The sequence below is a fragment of the Trematomus bernacchii genome, unplaced genomic scaffold, assembly GCF_902827165.1.
Source record: "Trematomus bernacchii unplaced genomic scaffold, fTreBer1.1, whole genome shotgun sequence".
Classification (NCBI taxonomy): Eukaryota; Metazoa; Chordata; class Actinopteri; order Perciformes; family Nototheniidae; genus Trematomus; species Trematomus bernacchii.
The window spans coordinates 557,018-572,050 of record NW_022987652.1 but is presented as its reverse complement, the minus strand read 5'-3'; the positions used below and the strand labels follow the sequence as shown (position 1 = coordinate 572,050).

At 37.6% G+C, this 15,033-nt stretch overlaps 1 long non-coding RNA gene across 3 annotated transcripts; it reads left to right on the top strand.

Moving 5' to 3' along the window:
* The first annotated feature begins 6,597 nt into the window (after nucleotides 1–6,597).
* On the top strand, nucleotides 6,598–9,301 carry LOC117486419. Of its 3 annotated transcripts, XR_004556268.1 has the most exons (4): nucleotides 6,598–6,889; nucleotides 6,967–7,079; nucleotides 8,140–8,192; nucleotides 8,754–9,301. It is a non-coding gene; the product is annotated as an uncharacterized LOC117486419 (long non-coding RNA). The 3 variants fall into 3 exon arrangements; XR_004556269.1 differs by lacking the exon at nucleotides 6,967–7,079; XR_004556267.1 differs by having other exon boundaries at nucleotides 6,598–7,079.
* Nucleotides 9,302–15,033: the final 5,732 nt, after the last annotated feature.

Here is a 15,033-nt window from a genome sequence, read left to right as displayed (position 1 = left end):
AAAAGAAAAGAAAAGAAAAGGATATCTTAAAATATTTATGTTTTCCCCACACACACACACACACACACACACACACACACACAACACACACACACACACACACACACACACACACACACACACACACACACACACACACCACACACACACACACACACACACACACACACACACACACACACACACACACACCACACACACACACACACACACACACACACACACACACACACACACACACACACACACACACACACACACACACACACACACACACACACACACACACACACACACACACACACACACACACACACACACTTAATTCAATTCTACATTATGTCGAAATCTATATAGAAAAGAAAGCTAAATAAAATGGATGGAGCCAAATATTTTAAAGAACATTAAATACAAATATTTTAAACAATATAACAACCTATTTTAAATAAAAATGCATATTTAAAATCCATTAAAAAACAACAAAAAAACAATATATATATATTTTTTTTTTACAAGTATTTTTATTTCATTATAGTGTACAATAATCGATGCCATTTCATTTATATTGTAATATCACAGTACACTCACTACACTCCCCCCTCCCTCCCTCCCTCCACCCACACATACCCGCACAGGCAAAACCAAAAAATGCGTATCAATATAACTTAAACAACAGAGCCATGAAAATAAACATAAAAAGGAAAAGGAAAAAATAGAACCAAAAAATAAATAAATAAAAAATAAAATAAAAACCAGACAAGTAAAACAAACAAATAATTATACAATACAAATAATTATACAATACAGTGACAATGTAGACAATGACAACACCATAACACGTATTTCCGGCCGTCAGGACAAATAGCCACAGAATGCACCATTCCATCACTGGTCATATCTCAGATATGTTTTCCAAATACGAAAACAATGGCAACCACAGAGCTTGAAAAATATGTCCACGATTATATTTTTCCAATGTCATTTTCTCCAGATGTGTTATCTGATCAATGAAAAGTTTAAATGTTGGGGGACGTTCATTCTTCCAGAATAAAAGTATACATTTCTTGGCAAAATATGTTATTGTGATTAGTATTCTGTAATGTTTTGGGTTCAGTTTAAAGTTTGGCATGTCATTTAACAGGAAAAAACATGGATTTAGGCTAATTTCGATGTCTAAAACGGCTTTTGTGAGAGCATGAATCGAATCCCAGAAATGTTTCAAGACATCACAATCCCAAAACAGATGCATAAATGTTCCTTCTTTTATTTTACATCTCGGACATTTTGGAGAGTTTTCTTTGGACATTTTATGCATCTTTATGGGTGTGAGGTAGAATTTGTTGATACATTTAAAGTTTGCTTCTTTGATTTTATTGCTTGTGAATGGAAAATGTGTTCTTTCACAAATGTTCAGCCAAGTAGTTTCATCTATCTGTATCCCTAAATCCTTTTCCCAGATCTTTTTTAAGGTTAGAAATGATGACTGAGCTCTTTTAGAAAAAACTGCATTAAATTCACTAATTTTACCTTTGATCGTGTTCGATGACATCAATATCTCCTCCTCTTCTAACAATCCCGGTCTCAATTTATTGCTTTTAATAATTGATTGGATCACGTTCCTAATTTGCAGGTATCTGAAAAAATCCTTATTTGAAATGTCATATTCTGCTCTTAAATCATTAAATGATTTCATTGTTATATCTTTGTGAAACAAATGTTTCAATTGCTTTATACCTGATTTCGTCCATTTGTTTATATCGATTGACAACAAATATTTGCTAAGATCCGGATTGTTCAAAATAGGAGAAAAGATGGAAATACCAGAGTTAACATGAGCTTTTTTTGTACAGTCCCTCCAGGCTAAAAGTGTATTGACCACTGTAAAACATTTGTCCATATTCTTCACCTTATTGAAATCTTTAACAAATATAAGAGTTTCCACTGGCAACGGGTCAAAGACATTGGCTTCTATCTGAACCCATAGTGAATCCTTTCTTCCCAGAGACCATGATAGCACATTTCTTAATTGAGCTGACCAGAAGTAGTGTTGAAAGTTAGGAAGACCAAGTCCCCCCATAGTTTCTGGTTTCATAAGAGTCATTAACTTGATTCTTGGTTTTTTATTACACCAGATAAATGTTGAGATATGTCTATTGAGAGATTTAAAATAGTCAGCGGATAAATAGCATGGTAACATTTGAAAAAGAAAATTACATCTCGGTAGAATATTCATTTTTATGACATTGATTCTTCCTAGCAGTGATATTGGCAATGTGGACCATTTAGATAAATCCTGTTTGATTTTGTCAATGAGCGGATTGTAATTCTCTTTAAACAGATTATCCAGGTGTGGTGTTATATTTATTCCTAAGTATTTAAAGCCACCTGGTGACAAATTAAAAGAACAAGACTTTTCCAGATTTGCTGTTGGCGTCATATGTAAGAAACAAGCATTAGATTTCTTAAAATTAATTTTATATCCTGAGTATCTTCCAAATTGCTCTATCGTGTTGTGCAGATGTGGTACTGAATTTTCTGGGTCTGTTAAGTAAAGAATGATATTGTCAGCATACAGAGAAATGTTGTGTTCATCGTTAATCTTCACTCCTTTAATACCCATGTTGTCTCGCACACATGACGCCAGTGGTTCAATTACAATAGCAAAAAGCAAAGGCGACAGTGGACATCCCTGTCTTGTCCCCCTTGTTAGTGGAAAAAAATCTGAGGAACTGCAGTTAGTGATAACCGCTGCTTTAGGGTTTTTATAAATTGATTTGACCCACTCTATGAACCGAGAGCCCATATTCAATCTGTTCAAGATAGCAAAAAGAAAATTCCACTCTACCCTGTCAAACGCCTTCTCGGCATCTAAAGAAAGAAGCAGAGAAGGCCTCTGACAGGTGTCCAAATGGTTTATAATATTCAAAAGTCTCCTTATATTATCAGAAGAATATCTGCCCTTGACAAAACCTGTTTGATCAGGACTAATTAGTTTAGGTAAAATAATTTCCAGTCGTTTTGCTAATAATTTGGTGATAATCTTATAATCATGATCCAAGAGGCTTATAGGCCTAAATGAAGAACAATTCAAGGGGTCTTTTCCATCTTTATGTAGTACAGTAATATATGCAAGATTCATTGTTTGAGGAAGTGTTTTGTTGTGAGAGAAGTTGGTAACCATTGACATAAATATAGGTTGAAGTTCAGTCCAAAACTCTTTATAAAATTCTGCCGAGAAGCCATCTGGCCCTGGGCTTTTATTTATAGGCATAGATTTAATTGCAGCCAGAACTTCTACTTCTGTAATTGATGAGTTTAGATACTCTTGATCTAAATCAGATAACGTAGGTAAATTAATGTTATGGAGATAATTGTCCAGTTCATCTTGTGAGTAATCAGATTGAGATTTGTATAATTTGTTATAAAATTCATAGAAAGTCTGGTTAATCTGTTTTGGGTGGTAGCTTATTTCGTTGTCTTTCAGACGAATTGCTTTTATAGCCCTTTCTGCCTGCTCCTTCTTTAATTGATAGGCAAGTAGTTTACTTGGTTTATTGCCGAATTCATAATTCTTTTGTCTGATAAGATTCATTTGTGTTATATTTTCATTTGTTAAGTCAATATTTAATTTAGCTCTGGCTGTGTTTAATTGTTTCCAGTTTTCATCTGTTGATGCGTATTTATGAAGTGCTTCACATCTGTTTACTTCTCTTTCAAGTTCTTGTCTGAGCCTAATTTTTTCACGTTTTTTAAAGGATGTGTATGAGATAATAAGTCCTCTTAAAGTAGCTTTTGCAGCTTCCCAAATAATATTCGGATCTATAGAGGGGTCATTGTTTTCTTTTATATAGTACCTTATCCACATTCGCATTTTTAATTTGAATTTTTCGTCTCTAAGTAAGGAGTTATCAAATTTCCAGCGCCTGGATACAAATTCTCCACTCTCCAAGTGAATAGTTACATGAACTCTTGCATGATCCGAAATATTAATGGAATCAATTTTACATTCTTTTACCCTATGCATGTATTTTGAGGGAATAAAAAAATAATCTATTCTAGAATAAGAGTTGTGGACATTTGAAAAGAAAGTGTAATCTTTGACATCCTGATTTAGTTGACGCCATACATCAATAAGGCCACATTCTGCACATAGCCCCTGAAGGACCTTTGAGGATTTAAGATTGTGGCTCTTGGACTGGTTAGATTTATCTAATGTAGGGTTAAGAGTGCAGTTGAAATCGCCGCCCATCAGTCCTAATCCTTTACAATTTTCATTGAAGAGCAGCACCATGTCAGACATGAACATTGGTTCATCTATGTTGGGAGCATAGATATTTAAAAAGGTAATTGGGGTTCCAAAAATAGTACCGACAACCAAAACAAACCGACCATTTGGGTCTGTAACTAATTTTTCTAATTCGAATGGGCAAGTTTTGTTTATCACAATAGCTGTCCCTCTACTATGGGTTTTATATGATGAAAAATACACCTGACCTATCCAATCTCTTTTCAATTTAAGGTGTTCAGTATCTGAGAGAAAGGTTTCTTGTAAGAAGACCACATCAGCTTTGTCTTTTTTAAGAAGAGATAGTACTTTATTCCTTTTTATGGGATTTCCCAAGCCTTTAATATTCCAAGAATATATTTTCATATTTTGCATGGTGACTGCTGCATATCTGTGGGATTATATTTAATACATTGTATATTTTGGCCCCATACACAAAAGGGATTGTCACTGCTTTTATTATTTACCATTAAAACTAATGTAACAAAAACGTAAAACACAAAAAGAAAACAATATAACATCCCACCCAAACCAGGGTCTTCCGACCCTGGCAGTTCATCTACCCAATTTGTTGTAGCCCAGAGAGAAACAAACGTCAGAAAAATGTTCATCTCAGAACTAACGAAATGTCCTCTTTGTGTTGGCAACTTGGAGCTCCCTTCCTCAGTTCTCATTGAAAATAAATACATTTCTTCATAATTTTCCTCCTAAACAGAGGACGGGTAGATAGAAAAAAATAATGGAAACAACTTTCCCTCATATTGAAAACCCGTCCGCATCCCAAATTTCATCATGGTATGTTCCATCCGATTATTTACATGTCAAATAATAAATTGCCATAAAAAACAAGACAAATCAAAAAAGAACGATCGGAGGAGTACATGGTGATATCTTAACCGTCAAATAAAAGTGGAGGAAGATTGTATTTTAAACAGAACAGTATGTTATTGTTTTGTTAGACCCCCTCCACTACCTTCTTTGTTGGTGTGGTCCGTTACGTCATTCTTTGTTGCCGGAAGCAAAGGCACTGGTAAATATAACAAAATACAAATGAACCAGTTCGATCCTTTAAACAGGAAAATCCTCTTAATGTGTCCTTGCGAAAAACGATTTCCACACGTTTCCCCAATCCCGATGACAGTTAATTTGGAGTTCGATTATGATTTATAACCCAGGGGTTTTCAAAGTGTGGGAAGGTGAGCCTCCCCTCAGAGAACATAAGATCAGCCGCGCCCCCCCCCTCCCAATTATTATTGCTATTATTATTATTATCATTGTTGTTGTTGCTATAATGCAGGGGTATTCAATTGCATTTCAAAGAGGTCCAGTAAGATAAAATGAAGACTGTTTCTCTCCTCTTGTCTCGTCTCTGTGTGTGTGTTTGAATCTATCGTGCTGGCTCACTGACTGCACCGATTTGATTGGCTGAGTAGCGTCACCTCCTTAAAACATTAAACAATAACTTTTTTAAACCTTTTTATCTTTATGTTTTAAACATATTGTATACAACTCCCCCACTACTTGGACTATTCCTTGCACCCCTCTAGAATAAGCCCAAATGGTCTCAACCATATTGCATCAGTAATAACGTGCACTTTGTTGTTATCGTTATAACAAGATCGCAAGGACACTGGTAGCGATCGGACAATTGAGTGTTGTTCAGTTTGTGTGTTGTGGAACATGCGTGTCCGTGCATGAAAATATACCACACACCCAATTACAATAGCATGTTCAATTCACTACCCTGGAAGTTAATAAAGTTGTTAAAGTTGTAACAGCCTGTGGACAGCCGTTCTTCCTTGCATGTCAGTCGCCGACACCTTCTTACAGAGGACAGGCAAATCTAGCTGCAGCACGACCCGTATATTTTCGCACGCCGTGTTCTCAACACATATTTTTAAAACATTTTTAACATTTTCAACATCGTGGATAAATCCTTATATGTTCCCGGCAACACACTGAACGTCAATTTTGCCTCCTTATTACACTCATCCCTACTTTAGTGGGAACAATGAGTCTGCGTCTTTGATGCACACAGGAATAAACGCAGATCATACTCTGCACTTGATTTTGATCAAAGTCCATGCGGAAAACCCGCACTCACACAGGTAGGTGGAGATGAAGGGAATGAGCACTTTTACAGCCTTTTTGGCGAAGTGGGGGAACTCGGTCTCCACAGACAGCCAAAAGTGGGCAAGTGTCACTTTTCTCATCTTTTCTCGTTATTTTTTTTCTCACGCTGCGCCTCCCCTGAAGCTCTCTGGCGCCCCCCAGGGGAGGCGCGCCTCACACTTTGAAAACCGCTGTTATAACCGTTGCAACATGGGAATGATAAGAAGAGGAGAAAAAAGAAAAAAGAAAAGAAGAATGTACATCTTACCTCCACTCCGGTAGGTTAGAAAAATAGCGACTTACTGCAGCTGCTTGACAAAAGTGTCGGCTTCTTTGGGATCTTCAAAATAAACAATCTTCTCTTTATGAAGACTACGGAGCCGATGAGGATATGCAAATCCTCTGAACATGCCTTTTTCGAGGAATAATTTGATCACCAGGTCAAACTCCTTGCGCTTTCGGCGTACCTCTGCAGACAGATCCTGGCGAATGGTGAGTTTAGTATTACCCTCGTGGATTGACATTTTCTTCGCAGATTGCAGTATCATTTCTTTATCTCTGACTCGTAGAAAGCGGATCATAATTGGTCTTGGAGGCTTCCCTGGCTCGGGATATGGTCGTAGAGAGCGGTGAACCCGCTCCAACTCTAGATTCTGATCGAGGGAGAGTTTGAGCCAGCAAGGTCATTTTTGTTGAATGTATTGAAGTAGTAGTTGGCTGCCTTCTGACTTCTCTGGGAGCCCTAGTAGAACAAGGTTTTTACGTCTCCCTCTATTTTCGAGATCATCCGTCTTAGATTCCAGCGTCTTTATCAACTTTTCGGCTCGGTGAAGATCCCGTGCCGTAGTTTGTAAGGTGTCTTCTAATGTCGAAATTCTTTGTTCAGCTTCATCCATACGCTGAAGTTGATTCTCAAGGGCCTGGTTTGTTGTAGCTAGTGCTTCTTTCATTGTTGAAACTTGACTAGTCACAATCTCCAAACGATTATCAATTCCATCGAGACGATTAAGTATCTCAGAGCGTTGAGATTTTAACTCGGACATTATCTCAACAAACGAAGGATTTCTATCATCCTCTTGAGACTCAGCCGCCGGTTCTGGTAGGCCCCCATTGTCTTGGTTGTTTCGTGGGGGTTTTCTTGGTTTATAATTGGCGTTGATGTACTCTGGGATTATATTATATTTTTGAATAATAAATATAATATTTAAAGGTGGGGTAGGTACATTTGAGAAACCGACTCGAGATACACTTTTTGTTATATTCCATGGAATGCTCTTAACATCCCGATAGCAATGAATATCTTAAGGGCTTTGAAAAAAAATCCATAAAATAATTTCATCTGTGGAAGCCGTAGTACTGTAAAAAGCACGACCAATCATTGTAGCCAGCCCGGCTAAAATAACTGGATGGCCTACCTGCCTGATCAGTTAGATCAGTGTGTAATCAGTAGAAAATAATAACTTCCCATTATGCAGATATGACATCCTCGGAACATTGCTGCTGTGTGTGTGTGTGTGTGTGTGTGTGTGTGTGTGTGTGTGTGTGTGTGTGTGTGTGTGTGTGTGTGTGTGTGTGTGTGTGTGTGTGTGTGTGTGTGCGCGCATGTGTGTGTGTGCACGTGTGTGTATAAAATAAAATAAAATAAAGTGCTTAGGCTGCATTGATCTGTGAGATAACTGAACTGAAATGTTTAAGCTTGTATTTACTGTACTTTATTTATAAATGTGCTGTTCACTCAGCAGACACTAGAGGGCGCCAGAGGATCGAATAATGAAATCTGATGCAGAGCTCAGAGGTAAAGGAAGCTTTTTCATTATTTAACTATGGACAGAAACTTGACCTGATTTCTGATTTTGGTAAATAAACGTTGGAACACAAAATACTGAGCATGGACCCACAACATTTTAAATATTTCTTAGTTTTTGTACTGCCTGTTGCTATCCTGACTTTTTAAAATAATTATATTTATTATTCTAAAAAATATAGTTTTCTCCTGTTTTTTTAATCGTTTTTTTTATGGATTTAAAATATGTTTTTTTATTTAAAATATGTTGTTATATCATATAAAACATTTGTATTTCATTTTTTTAAATATTTGGCTCCTTCCATGTTATTTAGCTTTAAAAAAAATGTTCTATATAGATTTCGACATAATGTAGAATTGAATTAAGATTTTTTTAACCAAAATAAAGGTGGTTATAACATCAGACATGAGAGACTTAGTTGATTTAATGTTAAATTAAACGGTTTTCAGCAGCAGCAGATTCTAGAAGTTTTACCCTCGAGTTCAGACTGGGTTAAAAATGTGCAGCTCGTGTAAACGCTGACATTTAGAGCCTGTTTCTTCCTGTTCCAGGATCAGTGAGTTCTCTGCACGATGTGTCTGGCACCAACACAAGATGACCCAATCTGGAGAGAAAACTGGACTAAAGTAGGACGGAGGGAGGGCTGGACTGGCCATCTGGCATACCGGGCATTTTCCCGGTGGGCCGACGTGCCTTTTGGGCCGACACGTCATTTTTTTTTTTTTCTGAAGTCCCGGCCCATAAGACGGGTAGATTGGCCCTCTGTTTAAATGTTTTTAGTAATTGACACTGGGCCGGCCCAATCAAATCTTTAATCACCTCCCCCTTTGGGCCGCTCGGTGTGCATCATTAAATCACGCCCCCAGGAGGTGAGCCGGCCGTTGAAGCCTAACCGCCTTTTTTTTCGAAAAAAAAAAAGTTCGAGTTAGAAATGGAGAAGGCGAAGGCGAAGAAGAAGGCCAAGCGAAAAGGGGGAGCAGAAAAATTGCGGGCAAGAAAAAAGCAGGCCCTTCGTGCTGATGCTGCCGCTTGTGTCAAAATAACCGACATGTTTAGTACAGGTGCAGGTCCATCTTCAGCACCCGTGGCCGATATTGGTGGTGAGGAAGACGATGAGAGGGAGAGAGATCAGCGCGAGTGGGGAGAGGGAGGAGAACTCGCGGTAAGCAGAAGCTAAGAAAATTAGGAAAAGATTATTATTAAGGTTATGATAGTCTGTAGTTCTGGAACCCATTAATATCCCCTTGATGAAGCACTAATAAGACAAATATTATAAGAGAAACATTCGTTAGCCTACAAGCTAGTAAGCTGGCTTTTTTAGGTTTTCCCTGGCAAGTTAAAATATAGCTTAATGGGACTCTGATACGTTGTCTCATTGAAAGAATGTCATTATTTTGTTAACCACCATTCATGAACAATTACTGTCAGCTGGCAGCTTGTTTTGTTTAGTTTATTTACTTATGTGGTTATAAGGACAACAGTGGTCTTTTGGGACCTGAAAAAAATGTTTATAGTCAGCTTTTTGTGGTAGTTTTGATTGACAATATATAGAATGAATAATATAGAAATAGAAAAAAAAATTGAGGCACACATGTAGTTTTGACCATTAACTGTGTGGTATTGTTATGTCAATGCCTATTTGTATGGACCTCTATCAGGTACCAAAGAGGTCACCTGCATCCTTTTTGACTCTCCCAAAGCCCCCCAACTACACTCACACATGCAAACAGACACACACACACACACACACACACACACACACACACACACACACACACACACACTCACACACTCACACACTAACTCCTACCCCGAGGAATGGACGCTGGACATAGTGCCCCTCTCCACAACAAGCATTCATTTTAGTTATTTCAGTCTAGTATATAAGTTACTTTGTGTGTACAGTATATATATACAGTATATATATCTTGCTAGTTGTGTACTTTTGTAATTTATGTGGGATTTCTGTCAAATGTTGCTTCAACTCTCTTTGTAAATTTAAATCTGTCTCTTTCAAACCTATTCTCAGGAAAAAAAATAAAGACAGTGGATAGTATTTTTGGTTAAACCTGTGTTCCTTCAGTTCTGTGTGCTCTGTGAGGTTCTGAGAAACCAGCCGCCTAAGACTTGCACTATAGCCCCTTGCGTGCGTCAATCAATCAATCACATTTTATTTATATAGCCCAATATCACAAATTACAATTAGTCTCAGAGGGCTTCACAGTGTGTACAGGTACGACATCCTCTGTCCTTAGACCCTTGCAGCGCTCAAGGAAAAACTCCCCAAAACAGACCCCACAATTAACAGTGGGAAGTAGGAAGAAACCTCTGTGAGAGCAACAGAAGAGGGATCCCTCTCCCAGGATGGACGGACGTGCAATAGGTGTCGTGTGTACAGATGAAAAAGGCAATACAATTACAGCGATTAAAAAAAGGATGGAAAAATTAAATGAAAGCGTCAATGTATATAAAAAGATGCCGTGGACTCATCCTGTAGACTCATCTGGTCCTATCTCTATTGTGTTGTCATAGAAAGGGGAGGCAGGGCACTATAGGGTCCCCCCCCCCCTAAATTCACTAGAAGTCATCATTTAAGGGGTTATTTTTAAAACTTTTCTTCTGTGGGGGGCATACCCCCCCAGACCCCCCTATTAGTGCTCGTCACTGTTCGCTTTGTGAGAGGGTTTGAAGGTCTAATTTCTAATGATTGATAGTTACACATACTTGTGGTATGTATTAGTTTTGTTTGCTCCTGGTACGTAAAAAGGATAATAATAGCGTTTTTTTAAAATTATACTGAGTTATTCTTCTTGTCAGGAACCGCTACTATTTGTTTGTTTTATGGATTTGGGCCGGTCTGGGTCTAAATGCCAGGGCCGATTTGCTGTCCCAGTCCAGCCCTGCGAACACACACTGAACATACACACTGAACACACACTGAACACACACTGAACACACACTGAACATACACACTGAACACACACTGAACACACACACTCTGAACACACACTGAACACACACTGAACAACACATTGAACACACACTGAACACACACACACTGAACAACACACTGAACACACACTGAACACACACATTAAACACATACTGAACACACACTGAACACACACTGAACACACACTGAACACACACTGAACACACAAACTCTGAACACACACTGAACACACACTGAACAACACACTGAACACACACACACTGAACACACACTGAACACACACTGAACACACACTGAACACACACACACTGAACACACACTGAACACACACTGAACACATACTGAACACACACTGAACACATACTGAACACACACTGAACACACACTGAACACACACTGAACACACACACACTGAACACACACTGAACACACACACACTGAATACACACTGAACACACACTGAACACATACTGAACACACACACTCTGAAGACACACTGAACACACACACTCTGAACACACACACACTGAACACACTCTGAACACACACTGAAGACACACTGAACACACACTGAACACACACACTCTGAACACACACTGAACACACACTGAACACACACTGAACACACACACTCTGAACACACACACTCTGAACACACACTGAACACACTCTGAACACACACACTCTGAACACACACTGAACACACACACACTGAACACACACTGAACACACACACTGTGCAGCTCCTTTCTCTGGAGGTAATCACATTGAAAACACACGGTACTGTTCTGATATTTTGGAGATGCTTTACCAGAACTATATATATTTTTGGGATAAACTCATTTTTTCTTTTCATGTTCTCTTATTTTTAGAAATGTTTGGTAATACTGTACTCTGATATTTTCTTTGATGTTTTCGAAACATTATACTTTGACATTTTTTTTACAAACTGTACCATGAAGTTTTTTCTGATATTTTTACACTATGACTTATTTTCATATATTTTGGTATTTTCTGATATAATAGTATTTTTGTTTCGACATACAATTCCATGACGTTTTTTTACATACTATAATATCACTTTTCATCACCTTTTTCTGACACTCTACATACACCAATACGTATTCCTCAGATAATAAATAACATATTGATCAAACTAAAAATGTGAATAAAAACCATCCTCAGTTTGACAGCTGATACTCTCTGCAGTGTTACAGTGATATGTGTCCTCCTCTCCTCTCTCTGTCCCTCTCTCTGTTCTCGTCACTGATTCCCCGTAAAGTCTCTCTGATGCGTCTGATCTCATTCTCCCTCCAATTAAACTCAGCTGTTTGGATTCAGACGTCGATTCATTGATTCATTGATTCGCTCATCTCACGTCATCGTGTGCAGGGTCGGTGACACAGAAACCTACTTATTGTAATGAACTGAAGTCAAATGTGTTTAATGCACTATTTATATATCATGTATTTCTGTTTGCCATGTATATAAATGTTATGTTCATAAATGTTGTATGTGACGGGACTACGGATGGAAACTAGCTCAAAGCTAAAATCCGGCTAATTTACATTTAAAAACATTATTTTGTTTAAAATGTTCATTAATGTGCACTGTCCCGGTTCAAATACACAATTAAATGAAAAATATTCATAACACACACATCTCTTTCCATAAAATGATGCTTATATAAATATATTTATTTAATACTATTGCATATTCTTACTTTTACTTCTTATGTTAAGGTTTTTATTCTAAAAAAGGAGCAACTAACCCGGATAAATAAAGAATTGTGATCGTAAAATCTACATATTTATATATATTATTACAGTATTGTGTATTTATTATACTCTACAGTTTTTAATTTCACATTCAGTTTGATCTTTTTAATGTATTTGTACTTATTCCTGCAGTTTACTTGCACCTCTGTGTCTCTTAAACTAGTCTGCAAACATTTCTTTACCTGTGTAATCTTTAATATACGTCTGCTTTTTGTTATTTTATGACATAAAACATGTATAAATAACAGAAAGTGATTCCAAGAGACAGAGAAAAGCTTTTATTCTGCTTATCATTGAATTTAACTTGTATTATTATTTAATTTGCACTATTTTAAGGCACTATTGTGTTTCTTTATTCACTTAATTAGTGCATGTTGAAGAGCCTGGGACTTCAGATTGCTGCAGATATGGTGCATGACAATCAACCCTTTGAGCATTTTTAAATCTTATGTATTTCTGATCAAGCTTCTCGTCTAATATCCGTCCGTTTGACACTCGTTAGCTCCGATGCTTCCTCATGTCAAACACTCTGAAGCCTTTTGTATGCTAATGAAGATCCAGAGAAGGACACCGAGGGAAACTCAACATCCATGCTTCATCGCCCGCACACATTCTTCCAGAGGTAACTAAGTACATTTACTCAAATACTTTACTTGAGTATTTCCATGTTATGCTACTTTGTACTTTTCCTCCAATACATGTATTTAATACCTTTAGTTACTTCACAGATGTGGATGAATGATGTGAAATATAACCAAGTGTTAAATCAGACTTTAGTTCCACCTGGAGTAAATCCACAAGCTACCCTGCAGTATACAAAGTCATTCAAACTAGCTGCACCTTTACCAGCTTTGAGAACACTTTCATGATCAATCATTATAAAACATATCATATCTATTATTCTGAAATGGACCAATCTGCACAATGACTACTTTTACTGTCGCTACTTTCACTATATTTTGATGATACTACTTTTCTACTTTTACTTGAGGAACATTTTGAATGCAGGACTTTTACTGTAACAGAGTATTCCTACACTCTGGTACTTCTACTTTTACTCAAGTACACGATCTGAGTACTTCTACTTTTACTCAAGCACAAGATCTGAGTACTTCTACTTTTACTCAAGCACAAGATCTGAGTACTTCTACTTTTACTCAAGCACAAGATCTGAGTACTTCTACTTTTACTAAAGTACAAGATCTGAGTACTTCTACTTTTACTCAAGAACAATATCTGAGTACTTCTACTTTTACTCAAGAACGAGATCTGAGTACTTCTACTTTTACTCAAGAACAATATCTGAGTACTTCTACTTTTACTCAAGCACAAGATCTGAGTACTTCTACTTTTACTGAACTACAAGATCTGAGTACTTCTACTTTTACTGAACTACAAGATCTGAGTACTTCTACTTTTACTGAACTACAAGATCTGAGTACTTCTACTTTTACTCAAGCACAAGATCTGAGTACTTCTACTTTTACTGAACTACAAGATCTGAGTACTTCTACTTTTACTAAAGTACAAGATCTGAGTACTTCTACTTTTACTCAAGCACAAGATCTGAGTACTTCTACTTTTACTATACAAGATCTGAGTACTTCTCCCTCTCCTGCAGACTCCACAATATCACACATTTGTTAACGGTCCAACCTTTCCTCTCTCTGCTCCTTTTAAAGTTCCACATTAAATCCAGGCCAACAGGAGCGTTACGTAACTCTTCCCGCTCAGAGGTTAAGTTAAAGTACGCGGTTACGTAACGACCGGTGAACCGTGAGAGAAGCCGCCCTCCAAACGACCGGTGGATCCCAGTCTGACTCATCAGGTTGGAAATCAGGGTATTTTAGTTATTGAGTAGAAATGTCAACGTATTTTCTCCCAATTACGGTTGTTTTTTAAAGTAAGAGAACAGAAACAATGATACTAATGAAACCCCCCCTCACAGCAGACTGTAATGACTCTGAGTGACATGCAGAGGGTCAAAGCGACTCCGTCTTTATTCTCACCTACTCTCTTGTCTTTCAAACAAACAGGTGTAGAACAAAACCCTCTCTCAGCCCCCCCCCCCCCTTCCTCTGTAAATGTCAGCCTTCACAT